This window comes from Aquarana catesbeiana, linkage group LG11 (assembly GCF_042186555.1).
Source record: "Aquarana catesbeiana isolate 2022-GZ linkage group LG11, ASM4218655v1, whole genome shotgun sequence".
Classification (NCBI taxonomy): domain Eukaryota; kingdom Metazoa; phylum Chordata; class Amphibia; order Anura; family Ranidae; genus Aquarana; species Aquarana catesbeiana.
Window position 1 is genome coordinate 57,935,731 of NC_133334.1, and position 13,465 is coordinate 57,949,195.

Consider the following 13,465-nt stretch of genomic DNA (forward strand, 5'->3'; position numbering starts at 1 on the left):
GCACAAAAGTTATAGCATCTACAAAATAGGGAATAGATTTATGGCATTTTTATTATTATTTTTTTTTTACTAGTAATGGAAGTGATCTGCGATTTTTAGCGGGACTGCAACATTACGGCGGACAGATCAGACACTTTTGACACTTTTTTGGAACCGACATTTATACAGCGATCAAAGCTAAAAATAGCCACTGATTACTGTATAAATGTCATTGGCAGGAAAGGGGTTAAAACTAGGGGACGATCAAGGAGTTAAATGTGTGTCCTAGGGAGTGTTTCTAACTGTAGGTGGATGGGGCTGCCTGGAGGAGGAGAGCGATCGCGGTTCATAATCAGTATGAACAGCAGATCTGTCTCCTCTCTCCTGAAAGAACGGAGACCTGTCTGTTTACATTGACAGATCTCCGTTCTGTCTCTCTCAGGAGTGATCACGGGTGCCCGGCGAACATCACGGCCGCCGGGCACGCGCATTGGCTCTGTCGTTACGGCACGAGCGCCCCCTAGTGGTCTTAAAGCGGTCGACGTACAGCTACGGCGATTCGCCCAAGGGAGCCAACCTGCCGCAGTATAACTGCGGCCGCTGGTCCTTAACTGGCTAATTTACTAAATCATGTCAGAGTGGATAGAGTCCCTAAAGTATGAAAAATTTAAGCCCCACTGGAGAGGAAGCAATAAAATGATTTCACTTAGCAAATCTGAATCTCCATGGATATTTGCAATGCAATCTTTTGCCCCCCTAGGTCTTAACCTTAACATTGAGTTTGATTTAAATTGCTTTATTTCTGATTATTGATATCATGCATATATTTTTTTTTTTTCGCTCTTTCTTTTTCGTTTCTTTTTTTTTCCCTCTCACCCTTCCTTTTTCATTCTTCTCCTTTTTTTTTTCTCTCGCTCTTCCTTTTTCGCTCTTCCCCTTTTTTTTCCTGCTCTTCCCTTTTTTGCTCTTTCTTTTTCGCTTTTCCTTTTTTTTTTCCCCTCTTGCTCTTCCTTTTTCACTCTTCCCCCTTTTTTTTTCTCTCGCTCTTCCTTTTTCGCTTTTCCCTTTTTTTTTTCTTGTGAGCATGTAACTATATTAGTGAGAGTCTTTTGCTTTGCCAATCTGACCTACCAGAGTCCTTTGCTCTTATGCCTCATTTACATATTGTCCATTTACATGATTAGTATTGCTATTTAAGATCACCACCGTCACCCAGCACCTATACACTTGATGAAGTCATGTGTGTTGTGATGCAACTAGTCAGGAGGAGCTAGGTGACATCACTTCAAGTTACGGCCGTGACCGGAAGTCTTTTCATTTGTTTGACACGTTTTTTTTGCTGCCTGGCCTGCTGGTGCCATTTTTAGTGTAAAGGAGATTTTAGATTTTTTTTTAATAAATTACTTTTGAACATTACTTTTAAACCTACTACACTATGGAGAGCCTTCTTTTTTATCTTCTATCTTGCAGATTGGGAGAAACTTTTTTCTAGGAAAGGACCGTGGAGACCGGAGAAAAAATTACAGCGATCCCTTCGACCTTGTGAGGAAAGCTTCAACAACAGGCTGGTCGTTTACTGTTGCCCCACCTATAGGATTGGGAGAAAACTTTCTTCTAGGAAAAGACCTTGGAGACAGGACAAAAGTTGCAGTGATCCCTTGAAAGCTGTGAGGAAAGCTTCAACAACAGGCTGGTCATTCACTGTTGCCCCATTAGACCCGTTGGGGTCTATCTATATAAGGTGAGAGGCTAGCACTACTAAGGGAGGATTGCAGAAAGACATGTTTGCCATCTTACATCTTTAATTTGGACTCTTTCACCTGTCCTGATTTATATTTTTCACTTTGTAACTGATCTTCTCTCTGAATCACCTGATTTTTTTGGATGCTGATTACTCCTGGGAATCAGTTAACTATTAGTTCAATTTTATGTGATACACTTTACTGGATTTCATTGCATTATTGCTCAGATATATATTATGGGATGCACCTTTTAGGACTTTGAACATTTTTATATGGGTTTATATTTGCCATGAGCATCTGAGAAATTCCTTGTTTTTTTTTTTTTTGTTTTTTTTTTGGACGTGCTATATTAGCGCTACCTCACTACACAATATACATCCCTAAAGTATGATCCTTCCATTGCAAGGACAAGCCCTGCTTCAATAAATGACTAGAGTTGTCATGATCAGGGGTCAAGCTCGAAGACCAGTTGCTATAGTAGTAGTGGAACTATGACCGACCAGCAGGATAGGTACACAGGCAGTCACCCTGGTGAATGACGCAGGCTCACCTGAGGTGCAGAGTTTAAAGCGGGGGTCCACCTATCTATCGTTTTTTTTTTTTGAGTTCATTCACAAACTTTTCTTCTCAGCATTACATACTCACATATTGTGTGTAATATGTCCGCCTGTGTCAGATTTCGTCGGAAAGAATAACTTATATTATTCACTGCAGGCGGTTTCCATCTTCATTGTGGGCATTTGAAGCCCACAAGCATTTATTTCCTGGATGCGGTGAATGCTGTGCTCCCAGCATTCACTGCTCCTTCCTGCACATGCTCAGTGGCATCCTGGGAAGCCTGAGACTAGCTCCCAGGAGTCTGGGAGAGGCTAGAAACACGCCTACTCCCACGGGAGGAGAACCAGGAAGTGCAAAGAAGAATAGAAAAATAAAAGGTAATTACGGCGATTTAAATTTTTTTAAACGGCATGTCAGCATCTAGGCAAGGAAGAGAATACATACAGATATTGTTCAAAATTTGTGTGGAACCCCGCTTTAAGTACTAACTGATGTTCACCAGATCTCCTGATGGTGGAGATGGATTTTGTTGCATGTTAGTACCAGGTCATGGTCCTCGGGATCGCCCCACCAGGAGATGAGCAAGCCAGGGCCAGTAGCGGATAAGCAGGTAGGGACCAAACAGAAGCGTAGTCAGCAAACAAGGCAAAAGGTCAGTAGCAAGTAATTGCAGGTTGGGATTAGGCAGAAGCGTAGTCAAGGAACAAGCCAAGGGTCGATAACTAGTGGTAGTAAAATATTGACGACAGAAGAGAAGACAGGAGTGAGATACTGGCTGGAGAGAGCACAATAATCTGACAAACAGAATGTGCAGAGACATGGTTTAAATCATGAAATTCATGGGAGGAGCAAAGAGTTCAGGGTTCAAGACAAACAAGGTTCAAGACACAATCATTCTAGGAAGTGTCCCTATATCTGCTCAGCATTCCAAGTAGCTCCACAAGAAGAGACGTTGCCTGGCACAGCTGAGGTTCTAGGTTCAAATCCAGGCCCTAACAACAGTAGATGCCTTGTGGTTAAGTTTTGGTGGTCTTTCCCATCGAACATCTGACTTGGTTACCCTTCGAGCAATGTCCTCTCTTCAAGGCTGTTTTGAACACCATCATTAGCGCAACGCCACAGGTGGTTGGGTGCACTCCTTCCTCAATGCAGGAGGTCTGTGTAAGGCTCACTTCACACTGCAGGGATGCAGGAACCCTATAAATCCACTGCGGATTCCCACATCGCATGTCTCCCAGCGGCAGTTAACACTGCCCTATGCAAACTGCTGGGAGTGTCAATTAAAAGTATGAATTGAAAAATCGGCTCGATGAAGACACCTCTGTTTGTGGACAGGTCGGTGTCCTAATATTAAAAATCAGCAGCTATAGTATTTGTAGCTGCTGACTTTAATTTTTTTCTGAATAAGCTTGGAGCTTGGCTTTCATTTTTTTAAAAAGGAATGTTAAACTCCCCTGCTCTGTGCAATGGTTTTGCACAGAGCAGCCCTGATCCTCCTGTTTTGGGGTACCCGCTGGCGCTCCTGGCTCCTCCTCTTAAGTGAGTGCCCCCCATAGGAAGCTGCTTTCTATGGGGGCACTCATAAGGGTTCAATCCCCAGTCAGGTTGGCTGCATCTATGAACACAGACAGTGCAGCTCGACCCCAGACAGCCCAGCATTCTTTACCAACTCTGTGTTTCAATGCCCTCTGTGGAATAACATTTAGCTGTTAAATAAAGATGTGATACAAGTTTTAAAAATATATAAATGTACAAAAAAAAAAAGGAAACTCGTTACAATAGCTTACTACACTTTGCATGACTATGATATGGCCTATACAAAACCTATCTTAACCTTCTAAATACCTAATACCACACTTAACCTATAAAGTAACCAGACCACACCATTTTGGAGTAAATTGGCCTCACTTAAACATTTTAACCATAACTTTTAATTAGGTAAAGAAACGCACGATATTCCTTCAGATACATTTTAAACCATTGTCAGGGATCCTTGGAGGCACCGATCACATTTCACCGTATCAGCGTGTCCACACCCGGCCGTCAGTCGCGGCCGCTCACCACTCAAACCACTCAAACCTACCCGCCGATACCCATCTCCCGATGGCAGTTAAACCTTAAATGGATAATGAATCGAGAAGGTCTGGATGGCCACACTGCTGTGAAAAAAAGCACCTTTATTTCATAAAACGTTGCAGGTCACATCAAAGTGGATACAAAGGACAAGAAGCATCTAACGCGTTTCAGCTATATAGCTATATGAGTGAGCATCTATTGATGTGAAACGCGTTAGCCGCTTCTTGTCCTTTGTACCCACTTTGATGTGACCTGCAACGTTTTATGAAATAAAGGTGCTTTTTTTTCACGGCAGTGCGGCCATCCAGGCCTTCTCGATTCATTATCCATTTATCGTGCAGAGCCGGCACCTGTGTGGCTGTGGGAGTATCACTCCAGACTGGCTTAGTGTTTGGTATCCTGTGAGCGGTTTTTGCTGCTTTTTGTGTTGGCAGTTAAACCTTAGTTAACTGGCATCAACCAAGGATACCATACCATATGGTTCCCACTTCAATCACTTTATTCTTAATTTCTAATGCCTCCAAAGATCCCCAATTGCCACAGACCACAGGTGTGAAACCTTACACCAGTGGGCGCCCCACACAACGCAGAGCCCGCTGTAACCCATCCTCCAGGCCCAGGCACCACAAATCAATGCCCACCGCATTAAGGTGGACCCCATCCCCCCTTAAGTACCGGTAAGTTTCCACCTCCAGATCCCGATGTCGAACCACTAAACCTCCATTGCGTACAATGAATCGACCCACCTCCCTATTAACTTTGATCTGGGTTTTATTGAGCTTCTCTATAGATCTGGCAAACTGCCAGGACGTACGGCCCACAATATCTGACCATACCACCATAGTACGGGGAAAATCAGTACAAATCCTAAGAACATCAAATATTATATCCCTGATCAGGTGTCGCATGGATCTCACACCCAAATCATTACCCCCGACATGTAGGACTAACACATCTGGGGCACGATCCAAACGGGCGTACTTGTGGATTTCTGGTAGCACGCGGCTCCACAGCATGCCAGGAACTCCGATCAACCACACCATAGCGACCTCTCTTGGTACTCCTAACTGGCGGCCATTTGGGCGTACATCTGCCCTTCGTGTACCCCAAAAGACAAATGAGTGTCCCATAATGAATACGAGACCAACACCGGCATCTGAAATAAAAATTTTGCAGCATGTAGAAACAAATAAACAATAAACCCCAACTTATGCACAGCATCACATGTCTAACGTAGTTCATCTAAACCAAGTGAGGGCGTATATAAAGTTTAAACCGATCCGACACCCACTGCCCTATACACTTAATGACGGAACTGTCCAAACCCCACCGGGGTGCCTCCGTGGCAGCCCCAATGCGGAAGGAGTGAGAAGCATAATCGGAAGGATCATAACCTGCCACTACTAAACAACAACGAAAAACTGAAATGAACTGATACTGCGATAACAAAGAGCCACCCCGATGAACCAAAAAGGATCCCTCGCTAGACGAGAGGCAACCCAAAAACTTCCGTACAGCTGTAACCGGACAGGACGCCCCACCAGGGATAGCATACACATGCACATACTTACCCTTGCCCGCCCGATCTGTTTTGGACCTGCGAAGGAAAAGAGCTACAGATGCCAAACCACAGCGAACATCCCTAAACTGAAGACCCCCTTGCGCATGCCTGGAAGGACTAACCAGCTCACCTAACCGGAATGCCCCATAAAAAGCCAAACCAAATGCAACTTTGAACAACACAGCTTCATATTCTGAAGTACACACGTTACTCACCTCCACCAGCAGCTGCTCCAGTATGGACAAAGTGACCGGGCACCTACCGTCTCTACTTTTGGCCCCTCTCATATACCCCTTCAGGGCTTGCCTAACCATAAACGCTCTCATGGCATCACATTCCCCTGTCATTTTAAACCAGAACGCCAACCCGCCATTTTGCGATCCATGGCAGAGGCTGACACCCCTTTCTCATAATTCAACCCAATGAAGTACAATAAGGCTGTCACTCTAGCCACTCCCGCTCCACCGTCCACCTGTCCTAACAACCCACACCATTCCCACCAAACCTTAGCGTACGCTGCCCATATACTAGCACACACCGAATTCCGGATCAAATCCGCGATGATTCCAACGGTATTTGCCACAACTCCGGAGAACAAGGATTCCCGTGCTGCTCCCCTGCAGGTGCCACCGCCTGGAATCTGTCCCACTGAAACCGAGACAAAGCATCAGCGACAGTGTTAGATGTGCCAGGAATATGCACAGCGTACAGAAAAACATTAATCTGCAAACAACGCAACACCAGGTGCCGTAACAAACACACCACTGGCATTGAAGAGGCCGACACTTGGTTGATGACCTGAACTATCCCCATGTTATCGCAGTGCAATCTTATTTTCCGATTCCGAAAAACCTCCCCCCAAATTTCCACCGCCACGATAACAGGAAATAGCTCCAGCAAAACCAAATTCTTGAGGAGACCCGCCCTACGCCATTCCTCCGGCCACCGCTCAGCACACCACCGCCCCCCCCCCCCCCCCAGGAAAGCCCCGAAGCCAGACGATCTAGCCACGTCGGTAAAGAATTTCATGTCAAAATTACTAACCGGGCCCTCCATCTATAAGGCCCTGCCGTTATAGGAATCCAGGAAAGCATGCCAAATGCGCAAGCCCTCCCTATGTTCCCGCCTCAGCGTGATGTAGTGTATGGGGGACGAGATGCCTGCTGACAAGCGGCGACAAAACACACGCCCCATGGTCAAAATCCTGCAAGCAAAATTCAGCTTTCCCAACAGCGATTGCAGCTGGCGCAGCTGTATCTTGCGCTTACCCACCAAACATCGAATCTCCGCCTGGAGGACCCGCAGTTTGTCCTCCGGTAAACGGCATTCCATGGCCCGAGAATCAATCATTATACCTGAGTTCAGTTACCGGACCCACCGTATACCCACCGTATTTGGTATACCAAAGCGCTCCAAGATATGCTGAAGTGTAGCCAGCAAATTCCCGCACACCTTGGATGAAGGAGGTCCTACACACAAAAAATCGTCTAGATAATGTATGATGGAATTAATTCCTGACACGTCTCGCACTACCAATTCCACAAATGAACTGAACGTCTCAAACAGTGAGCATGAGATAGAACAGCCCATGGGCAAGCACCGATCAACATAATATTCCTCCTGCCATTGGCATCCCAAAAGGTAAAAACTGTCAGGGTGAACCGGAAGTAACCGAAAAGCCGCCTCAACATCAGACTTTGCCATAAGGGCCCCCCGGCCATATCGCCAAACCCAATTAACCGCCGTGTCGAACGATGTATATGACACCGGGCATGCATCGGAAACAATGATGTCATTGACAAACCCCCTTCGGAGAAGACAAGTGGTGAATCAATCTAAATTTCCCCGGTTCCTTCTTGGGTACCACCCCAAAGGGAGAAACCACCAGGTCCGCCCTAGGGAGGGATGGGAAAGGGCTGCTCATCCGACCTAACGCCACCTCTTTAGCTACCTTCTTGGATACTACCCCAGGGTGTTTAAAAGCCGACCTCAAATTCCTGGCTACAGGAGGAATATTTTGTAACGCACATGGTATACGAAAACCTTCAGAAAAACCCAACTCCAACAACCGGGCAGCCGTCCGATCTGGATATCTATTTAGGAAGGGACGCATCTTTTCCACCATCACCGGAGTCCTCCCTCTTTCCTGAAGAATCCCCGGGCCTACCCTTCCCTCTTTTGAAACATCGGGATAACATGTGCCCGCCCCCACAGCCCAAGCATTCATGCTTGAAACGACAACCGATTCCATACCTACAGGCCCCTTCATTAAATTGCCAACACACCCCTTTAACTTTTGGGGCCGGCTGTCCCAGGGCATCCACACCTCTGACCCTGCCTGGAAAAAAAGTAGGAGCGGGCCGAGCCGCAGACATCAGCTTCATCCACAAGCTGATGTCTTTATGGTCCCAGCGTATTGAGGGGCGAACCGCCTTCCTCTGACAAAATTGTTCGTCATATCGGAGCCAAGCCTGTCCCCCATAAACCCGTTGAGCTTCGCCAATTGCGTCCAGGTAACAAAAGAGCGCAGAGCAGCACTCGGGCTGTTTCTCACCAATCACACTTGCTAAGATAGCAAACGCCTGGAGCCAATTGGCAAATGATCGGGGAATAAGACGATACCTATGTTTTTCTTCCTCTTCTTTCTTGGACTCGTCTGGCTTCACCCTGTCCAAAATAAATTTCTCAAGCGGCAGTAAGGAAAAAATCTCCACGTATTCACCTTTCCAGATTTTTTCCCGCACCTCCGGCTTGAGATGGGCCCCCAAAGGACCTTCAAAGCAAACATACACTTCACATTTGGCCGCGTCCGCCAAACGCACAGTGTCAACTGCCTTCCCGGATTCCTTACTCCTCGCAGATTTGTCAACGACCCCTGAGCCTTTCTGCACCCTCCCTTCTCCCACCACAGTAGACGAACCCTCGCCTGTCCCCGGCACTGAAACTCCCGCAAGTGGCGGAGCTGTCCCAGCCGGGCTGGGCACCCAACCCTGCACAGGAGAAGAGACAACTGAAACCCCATCAAAACGTTGAACCAGTGAGCGCAAACCCGACAGGAGAGTTTGTAAATCGGACCCCACACCTGACGCTGCAGCCCCTTGGGCTACCACATGAGGAGGGGGTGCATTCGGCAATACCGGCGGGGGAGGGGATGCACCCTGCCCCCCGCCACCCCCCGCCCCCAAACCTAACAAACCACCCAAAACAACCTGCAAAGGTGATAAAGTGTTAAGATTTGACTCACCAGGCTGCACAGGAAGGGGTCCTACAGCCGCGCTTCCGGTCTCCACCGCTGCTGCCCAAACCAGCCTCTCATCATCGGAGCTAGACAACTCCCCCTCTGACCGGGGAAAAGTCGCATCATGCTGGCCCGCTGCACCCGGGATCTCAACCGATGAAGCCACAGTCATGGGTCTGGAAGTCCTGGTCCCTCGTTGCGCCTCGCTCCCGTGCTTCCCGTGCTTCTCCTGATGGGGGCTGCTGTTAAGGAAGATGAGGGGGTACCCGACCGGCTCCGCCCCCAGACCTAAGAGACCGACCGTTCGCCCCGACTGTCCGTTCCCCGCATGGCGGCCTCTCCCACGCTGGGCCAACTCCCTAGAAGGGGCCCCATTAGGCGAGCCTGCCATGTGCTCCCATCTCCCGCGGCGAGCTGGCGGCACCGGCGGAGATACCGCACCTCGGCCACCGCCAGATGAGCTCTGCCGGCGTCAGGGATTCCTCCCGGTGCTCGTATCGGCCGCCAGAGTGGACGGCGGAGCCGGTGTGCCCGGAGGGTCCACCATGCGTGGGCTCCCTAAATGGCGCTGAGCTTGGGGGGAGGAAGGGTGGAGAAAAGCGCTCTGGAGGCCGTGATCATGAATACAATAAAAATAGATAAAAAGCAATGTGGGTGGCATGAATGTGCAAACCCGATGCATTTCACACAAAGGGTCTTCAGCTGGGACATCATGAACCTTGATGCCCCAGTTAAAGACCCTTTGTGTTGAAACGAGTCGGACTTCCAAATTTATGCCATCCACATTGCTTTTTATCTATTTTTATTGTATTCGTGATAATTTTTTTATTATTTATCTTGCAAGCTGTTGTAAGATTTTCTATGCCCAACAAACCGTAATTGGTTGATTTGCACCATGTGGAGCACCTGTTTTTCTTTTCCTCCATATTTCACATTTTGCCACTCCTGACTATCTTTCCATCATCTATACATGGATGTGCCTAGGCCACCTGCTGCTGCTGGTCATTGGTCTCATCTGGTCCTGTACCTTGGAGTTGCCTACCATCGCACCCAATCCAACATCATCAGGAGGTTTTCAAGCTTGTTAGACTCACTGCCGTATGGTATGTGCATCCACCACAGTCGGTAAGAGTACCTTATCGTGTTTACTTTATCTCTGGAAAACGTTTATTGGCACATCAATCGGTCCATCTAGACTACACTCCAGTCAAATCTATTTGGAAACAAGGCCATAAGAACTTTCTCCATTGTTTTTGTATTCAACATATGGACTAGGCCCTATATCTCATTGTGTCTCAACAGCACAATTTGAGTTTCTATCCCTTGTTCATATTCACATTTTTATCACAAGTCTATGATTATTTATATTATTTGTAGTGAATCATTTATAAGTCACTGTATGTCATGTTCCCACCCTTATGGTTACATGCTTGAGCGCTGCACATATTTTTCCACATGTTACTTTGAACTTTGTTTGTTTGAGTGTCAGCTGCTGTATATACATTTATTAGTTTTCACTGAGGTTTAGCGCAGTTTTTTTCCCCCTTCTACTTACTCTACCACTGGACATTTCATTTCCACAGAGCAGCCTGATTACCAGCCGCAATCAAGGTCTTGATATGGACAAAAAGTACAGAAAAACGGATTGTTTCAAAATAAAAAGTGCAGATGTCTTTTTTTCCAAGTAACCATCCCTGCTGTCTATAACTTCAAAAATAATGCATTTAATGACTGTGGACATCTCACTTTACACTGCTGGCTTGGGAACTTATGTGCTCAATTGCTATCTACAAGTGCACTTTGCCGTATCTCAAAGGAGAAAAATGAAGCTCAAGAACCTTGCTCAGTGTTTGGTGTCTGAGTAATATCAGTGTGAAACAGACATGCAAAATATTATCAGAGTATGAAAAAGATAATACTTATTTCATTCCAATTTACTTCAATCTGACATTGTCTCGGTTTAGTAAAACGTATAACATCTCTAACTATTTCTGTAGAGACTCAAAAACATTATAGTTCAAAACTTATATTCAACCACAATAGTACTCCTCTTCTATGACTGATGAGTTGACTAGGGCCACCGATAAGGGGGTACCACTGGTCCTCTTGTATGGGGCCGGCCAGCAGGGGGGCCCAGGCAACAGGGAGAATCAGGTGATTGCTCTGGCGGGAGGGCAATTACTGGAACCAGTAACCAATCCCCTGTATGGGCCTCTCTGTAGCAGTTGAAAGCCGGCTTCTCCTTTTCTCCCTTCAGCTCGTTTTCAAATGCTGTATTTTTTGTGATATTATAGTTATGATATATAGGGGGGGCCCTGTTAAGTAGGCTGTACGGGGCCCTGTGATTTCTAACAGCAGCCCTTGAAGTGACCATACTGAAGCTTGGTTACAATGTACAGAAGGGGGATAAAATATCATAAAACATTTGAAAAACTTAAAAGAACAGCAAAAAAATCATACCCCAACTCAGAGAGGGCTAGCATTACCCCAGGCACATCCATGGAGTCACGACAAAGATGGGCCCCAAAAACTTTAGTGTTTTTTAAGTTTTATTGCTGACTCGCAGGGAGAGAGAGTTAAGTTATAAGTCTCCTTCAGTATCAGGGCTCCAGACTCCACCGGACTTTTCCTCTATCCAAGGGGGTGCCAGGATTCTTTGAGGATGGACATCAATCCCCTACTAGCAGGACTTCCATACACTGGCTGTTCCATCTTGGATGCTGTACCATACTCGACCAGGCTGGACAGCTTGAGTAATTCTGTGCTAGACCCCACGTGGACTCTTTCCTACACAGCACAAACCAATGAATGCACTTCCCCAGGCCACAGCTCTGGAGGAAGATAGCTCATCAGGCTACTCCCCAAATATTTATAGCCCCGCTGAGCACACACCATTAGTCATGAACCTCAAAGTTGAGCCCAAAGGGGACATTAATGCCCAACAGCCCAAGATTTTCACTGCCCCCAAGAATATTGCTAGCAACAACCAGTGGCGGCAACAGGGAAAAGCAGCAATTCTGAACCTAGGAGAGAAACCAGGTGAAGAAAACTACAAATTGACCTGGGCTAAATTACTACCCAGGAGTACTAAAATTACTAGATACCTCTGATGACAGATGGCTACATGCATAAATGATAGAAACAACTTTAATTCATCCTTCTTAGCGCACCAGAATTAGTGTAGACCAATATCCCTCCAGATTCTTACTTTCACCAGAGGCAAAGCAGCATCCTGCTTTGCTGTTTACTGAATCTCCGGTAGAACCTTCTTTTGATCTTCTAGGATAACTAAACCCAAGAACAAAAATATTGCAGTATACCAGCTTTTAGGTGTAGTGGCTGATTTGGTTTTTATTTTTCAGGCTAAAGAGAAACCTGTTGACCTTGCCAAAAAGGAATGGAAGGGGCAGACTTTTCATTCATCTGCCCGCCCTCCGTTCATAGATTGTTTTTCATTCATGGTAGCTATAGCACAGCTTCTATGATTGGATAAGGGGGCTTTAAAAAATGTGGGCATAGACAGCACTCTTAATGGGTGCATGTCATAGGCATGCACAGGGGTTGTGCTAGGTGTGCCTGGGCATACCCTAATCACTCTGTGTGGTGCCGATTCCCCCTACTGCCCGTGCTCCCCCCCGTGTAGTGCCTACTCCACCGCAGTGCTGCTGGCTTCCCTCATCTCGTCTTCCCCTGGCTGCTGAGGGGGATGTTTCAGGATGGAGAGTGGGGGAAGGGGCTAATCAATATGTCACTTACCAGCCCCTTCCTTTTCTAAATGAACACAGTGTACACACTCACTCACTGTGTTCAATCATAACTGAAGCATATTAAATTGTGTTTACTAGGCTTCAGTTTGTAAATGAACAGGAAGACGCTCAGCACAGAGCACTTCCCATACTGTAATTATGCTGTCCCTCCTCTTCATTGTAAAGTGCTGTGTAAACTGTTGGTGCTATATAAATCGTGTATAATAATAATAATAATTCATACTCCAAGGCAGCTGAGGCTGCAGGGAAAGGCATGTGTGTTTGAGCTTTGGGGTACACACCCTAATGCAATAGGCTGCGCACACCTATGGTGCCTGTAACAAGTCCAGCACTGGTATTAACCCCGCTGGAACATTATGGCTGCAGGTTATAGGAGGGGGACAGATGACTTTGGATTTTCACTATGACAGCTGACACTAGTACAAAGGACACTTCACAATAAATGTAAAGAGAAGCCCGTAGCAACAGCATGTAATGCATAGCGGAGGGCATACATGACTGTGGGAACAGGGGAGTTAATAGTTTAAGGGGTGGGTACAAAAAA

The 13,465-nt window shown here is 46.6% G+C and overlaps 1 long non-coding RNA gene across 1 annotated transcript in view; it reads left to right on the forward strand.

Annotated features, from left to right (window-relative positions):
* The window catches only part of LOC141112958 (uncharacterized), a 164,490-nt gene that overhangs the window by 35,344 nt on the left and 115,681 nt on the right, over positions 1-13,465 (forward strand). Inside the window, exon 2 of the long non-coding RNA XR_012236668.1 lies at positions 1,450-1,720. This is a non-coding gene — a long non-coding RNA (uncharacterized lncRNA). The remainder of the gene's footprint in view (positions 1-1,449; positions 1,721-13,465) is intronic.